The sequence below is a fragment of the Lithobates pipiens genome, unplaced genomic scaffold, assembly GCF_037356315.1.
Source record: "Lithobates pipiens isolate NorthernLeopardFrog02 unplaced genomic scaffold, aLitPip1_a1.2 Scaffold_16, whole genome shotgun sequence".
In the NCBI taxonomy this organism is placed as follows: Eukaryota; Metazoa; Chordata; class Amphibia; order Anura; family Ranidae; genus Lithobates; species Lithobates pipiens.
Genome location: NW_027507748.1, coordinates 59,158,248 through 59,164,408, shown reverse-complemented (window position 1 = coordinate 59,164,408; position 6,161 = coordinate 59,158,248).

The following is a 6,161-nucleotide window of genomic DNA, read 5'->3' as shown; positions in this document are numbered from 1 at the left end:
GGCTCATCTTTCTTCAGTGCCTCCTTATTGTGTATCTTGAAACAGCCACACCACATGTTTTCAGAGAGTAATGTATTTCACCTGAAGTTATTTGTGGGTTTTTCTATGCATCCCAAACAATTTTCCTGACAGTTGTGGCTGAAATTTTAGTTGGTCTACCTGACCGTGGTTTGGTTTCAACGGAACCCCTAAAAAAAAAAAATATATATATATATATATATATATATATATATTATGTATAGTTATATGTATATTTGAGTAATCTATAGTAAATATATGAATCAGTGTACAAGGACCTGTGGGTGGTCAGATCAGATCGGACCTCCAAAACCATGATCAGTGACCCTATGGCCTCATGCACATTTGCCCGCCATGACTGGCACAGCCGAATCCCGGGGATCGAGTGTGCTGGTTATGGTGGGCGAACAAGCATGAGGCAGTAGGGGTCCTAGGGTCCCCATTAGGCCACTGATGAGTAAGGGGCATATATTTATAGAGGTATAATGTCTGCTATATTTACCAGGGTGCACTGATCATGGTTTCGGAGGTCCGTTTGATCTGACCACCCACAGGTCAGATACCTTTATATATTATATATATATATATTTACTATAGATTACTCAAGTATACATATAACTATACATATATTTTTATTTATTTTTTGTGTGGTGGACAGTGTATTGAGGCACCGAGGAGAGGATTAAGATTGTCCCCGCGCAGCCGCTTGTTGGGTGGTATGTTTCTTCAGTGTGTAAACTCTGAAATAGTGGCTCATCACTTAGTTGGGCTAAGCTCTGAGGAAGGGGGTTTGTCCCACGAAATGCAAAAGCTTTTCCACCGTGTGGCTATAAAGTCACCCACTTCACCAGCTGGAGTGGCCTAAATGACAAGCCTGATTTTATTTCTACTTTGTGAGCATACGGGGATATGCAAAAAAAAATAAAAATAGAAAATTATTTTTGGGGCCCAAAATTAAAAGAGCACCTTCAAGTTTCAAGTGGCATAAATTGTGCATCTGGTTTTCTGACTACCTGTTAAACATTTCAGGGACCCTGAAATGTCAGGACAAAAGACAAACCTACAAAATGGCCCCATTTTGGAAAGCAAACACCTCAGGATATTTTCTAAGAGATGTAGTGAGCCTTTAGAAATTTTTGTTTTTTTCCAAAGGTACAGTATATGCAAAAAAAAAAAAGAATTTATTTTTATACACAAAGTTGTCAGTTCAGTAAGATCAAAAAAAGGGGGGTAAAACCATGCTTAGACCTGAAAAATAAATATAGCAATGAAAATATATACAAATAAAAAAATCACAAGGCTGCTGCTCAACTGTGGGATACACACACAATCAATAGAAAAGGAAAAAAAAAAGGAGCTGCACCAACAAATAAAAGTAACTCACAATGTCAGTAAACAGCACTACATTCACCATGAAGTCTTTCACTTAATGAGTTAATAAAAGTCCACAGTAAAGGAAAAATTCTTTAGTGTTGAAAGTGAATCGCTCAGCATCAAATAAACGCAACACGGTGATTCCACACAAGTATCAAAAATGTTCCCAGCCACCGACAAAAGATTGCGCTTACCAGATGGTAAAAGCATAAGGAGCGTTATGGTAAGAGCCAATCGCAACCTCTCGCCTGTACCAGGTGTTTTGCTTTCCCAGGGGCGACACTTCATATACTGTAGGTCGTTACAGTACTCCACACTCCCATTATCAAGGAATGAATATGCTCAGAAAAGAAAGAGAAATTTCCCATAGCGTAAAACCATTAATAATCTTTTAATCATAAAAAGAGATGCACTTACATAAAAAAAAGTATATTCAATCGTGTAAAATACAAGCCGGCATTGAAAACGTCACTTCTGATGAAACGCGTCTGGGGGGACGCTGTGACGTCACCACGCTGTACGAGAGGAGGACTGGCTCCCGAGTTTGCCGGCTGGCTTGTATTTTACACGATTCAGTAGACACACTACTGCACACTACTAACACTAGAGTGTTAGTGAATTGTTAATATAGTGTGTCAGTATAGTATAGTGTGGTACAGTGTATTACATAATGTTTAGTGCTGTATACCCTTTTTTGGTTACTGCGTGTTTTTTTTTTTGGTCCCTTGCATGCCCCCCTTTTTTTTAAATTGTCAGCCTCCGTTTTTGTGACTGAAAAGCTGGTTTTCCCTTTTTATTTATTTATTTTTTCTTATAGATTTTACATTTCTGTCAGCATCAATCCTCAAATTAAAGTGCACCAAACACCACTTTTCATCCAATAAAGTGCATTGAATCACACATTTCTCAGTTTCTATTAAATTTGGGTAATAAGTACCTCCCTATCATGTCTGATAGGCCAACAAGCAAAGGCAGACTTTCCCATGCCACTATGAGGGGGCCGGCAGCCTCTGTGCCCCCCAGGCAAAGGTGGACATGGTCCTCAGGCCTTTGTCTTTGTTTAGTGATGTTGCCCGTGCTATTCAGCCACAGCATGCAGAGGAGGTGGTGCACTAGCTTACTAAATCATCCTTATCCTCTATGACCCAAGCTGACACTAATGCGCAGTCCACCACAGCTGCTAGAGTGGCTTATTCTGCCTCCCTGTCCACAGCTACCCCTTCCATAGCCCCGGCATCATGCATGGAGGAGTTAGCTGAATTATTTGAATACAACTTGAGCCACTTGCTTCTTGAAGATTTACAAACATGTTTCTGAGGTTGGGGAAGGTAGGAACATGTAGGAACATGAGCCTACAGAGAGGGGAGAACACTGATAAACAACAGATTGACAGTCGTGTTCCCCCAGCCGCAGCGTATTGTCAAGTTGACTCCAGTGATGATGAGGCTGGAGGGGATAATGATGATGAGGTCACTGACGTGACTTGGGTGCCGGGTAGAGCAGAGGGGGAGAGACAACCCCAACGAGGCAGGATGTCCTCCAGAGGCAGCCATCATTGAAGAGTAGAGAGCAGCCACCCTATTCCATCAAATTGTGGAGCTGTTATCTCCCGGCCCAACTCCCAGAGCTCAGCTGTGTGGACCTTTGTTAGCACACGTGCAGCTGATCACACTGTTGCAATTTGTAATCTCTGCGGCAAGCAGATCAAGCGTGTCAAAAACACCAGCCATTTATGTGCATGGGCTCCCTCATTCTTCAAAGCCAGCGAAAGGACCCATGAATTTGTGGCATCAAGGAGAAGGGTCATTATTGGTTGGCAACCCACCTTGACCACCATTACAAGAGGAAAGTCTCGGAACCCAGTTTATGTAACGCCTTTCCAGACTCTGCTAGGATAGTCTCATAGAAAAACTAGTTTAAAGGCTTCTGTTGGTCAAAGGAGGAGTGGTGGAGAAGGGGTGCTGCCTCAGTGATGCATTTCAAAAAAAAATTTGTCCTCAGCACACAAGGTTGTCCGCTTCAAAATCCCATCGGCAGCATCTGCATCATATGGTGGAAGATTATACATAGGGGCAAAAACAGACATGGAGAGCTTTCCAGTAGACGATCCACTGGGTTTCTGGGTCTTGAGAATAGACCATTGGCCAGAACTTCTCCAGTATGCAATTGAGCTGCTAGGCTGCCCAGCATCTAGCGTGCTTTCAGAACCAGCATCCAGTGCTGCTGGAGATTTTGTGACAGATAAAAGAGAACATCTGTCCACAGACTCTGTTGACCGGCTCATATTTGTCAAAATGAATCAGTCCTGGATTAGCAGCAGCTATCAAGCCCCTAATGCTGTTTAGGCTGCCTAGCTTTATGGGTTAGACATGTGCAGAACGAAAAAATTTGTTTGTTTCGTTTCGTTGTTTACATGAATTTGTTTAGTTAAATTTGTTTATTTTGTTTTCGGAATTTTTTGTTTATTCGTATTCTAATTGATTCAAATTCGGATCGATTCAAAAAGTTTTTAAATCAATTTGGAATAGTTTTCCAATTTCCAAAGACAATAAAATAGAATAGAAAATAAAGAAATAGAATAGAAAAAATATATAATAGAATAGAAAGAATATAATAGAAAATAAAAGAATAAAATATAATAGAGTAAAACAAAATAAAATAAACTAGAATGGAATAGAATAGAATAGCATAAAAAAGATTACAATTAAATAGAAAGATTATAACCATCTTCTGAAATTCAAAATCGGATAGAAAAGAGTAGAATTAAAAAAAAAATAGAATAGAAACAATGTAACAATTTTCCAAAATTCAATTTGAATAGAAAAGAATGGAGTGCAATAGAATAACACAATAGTATAGAAAAAACAACAGAATAGAATAGAAGGAATATAACCATCTTCCTTTCCCAATCTATTCTTTTCTATTCTATTCAAATTTGAATTGATTCTATTAGGATTTTGGGAAATTGTTATATTAATTCTGTTCTATTGTTTTTTTTTTAATTATATTGTTTTTCTATTTGTTTATTCTATTATTTTCTATTCCATTATTTTACTTTCTATTCTTTTCTTTTCTATTCAATTTTTTTTTCAAAATTTCAAATATTTTCTATTCCAAATTCGAATTTCGGAAGATGGTTATATTCTTTCTATTCTGTTGTTTTTTCTATACTATTCAGTTATTTTCTATTCTAATCAATTTTTTTATATTCTATTCAAATTCAAATTGATTCTATTTAAATTTTGGGAAAATGGTTACATTCTTTCTATTCTATTTTATTCTATTTTTTTTTAATTCTATTTTCTAATCTATTATAGTCTATTCTATTCTTTTTTCCTATGTTATTCTTTTCTTAGGTATTCAAATTCATTCTATTTGAAATTCGAATTTCAGAAGATGGTTATAGTCTTCTGTTATTCTATTTGTTTCTATTATATTCTAGTCTGATCTGTTCTTTTATTTTCTATTCTATTTTGTTCAGTTTTACTATATCATATTCTATTATTTTATTTTATTTTATTTTCTGTTATATTCTTTTCTATTCATTTTTTTTCTATTCTATTCTTTTTTTCTCCTATTCTATATTACTCACTTTGGAAATTGGAAAACTATTCGAATTTGAAATTTCGTCAACATTTTTTCCGTTATTTCGGATTAGATTAAATTTGGTACTATTGTTATTTGTAAATTCAGATACATCCGAATTTCCGAAAAAAAAAAAAAATTTGTCCGAATTTAAATTCGGAACAAAATTAACCGCACATGTCTAGTGTTCATTTTATCTTGCAGTAATTTTTTGATATAGGTTTCATGGGCACAATTAACATCCAAAGAGCAATTTTTCCACACCTGTTTGACAGGTGCGTCAAAAAAAGTAAAAATGACATAAGACAGTTTTGAACAGTTCCTTTATTAAAGCGGAGGTCCACCCTAAAGTGGACCTTCCGCTCATCGGAACCCTCCCCCCCCTCCGGCGCCACAATTGGCACCTTTCAGGGGGGTAAAGATACCTGTACAGTACAGGTATCTGCACCCACTTCCGGGATAGCTCTCTGCGGAAAGGGGCGTAGATTACGCCCCTTTCCGAAAGTCCCCCGCTGCCTGCAGCGGGTCCATCCTTATTGCGCAGCGCGACTTGCGCATGCGCAGTAGGGAACCGGGAAATGAAGCCTAAAGGCTCCACTTCCTGATTCCCATACCCAAGATGGCGGCGGCAGCACCCGAGAGACGATCTAGAGATCGGCTTCGGGTGCCGACATCGCGGGCGCGCTGGACAGGTAAGTGTCACTATTTTAAAAGTCAGCAGCTGCAGTATTTGTAGCTGCTGGCTTTTAAAAAAAAAAAAAACGCGGACTCCCGCTTTAACCACGCGCCACCTACCCACCGTCAAATGACGGCTGGGCGGTGCGGCTCTCGTTCTGGGTGGACGTCATATGACGGACTCCCAGAACGACCAATCTTGCGCCGATCGCAGCCGCGCCATGTTTCTAGGACAGGGAGCGATCCCAATCTGTGTAAAGACGTGTGGCCCTTTAACCATGTGATTGGCTGTGTCCAATCACAGCCGGTCACATGTAATCACAGAGATGCTGGTAATCGGCGCTCCTCACCTCACACTGACAGAGTGTGAGGAGAGGAGAGTCGATCATCTTCTCACGGGACAGCTAGGTATGTAATCAGGGCACTGATTACAATTAGTGCCCACCAGTGCCAGCAATAATTGCCCACCACTGCCAGCAATCAGTGTCAACCAGTGCTCACAAGTGCCA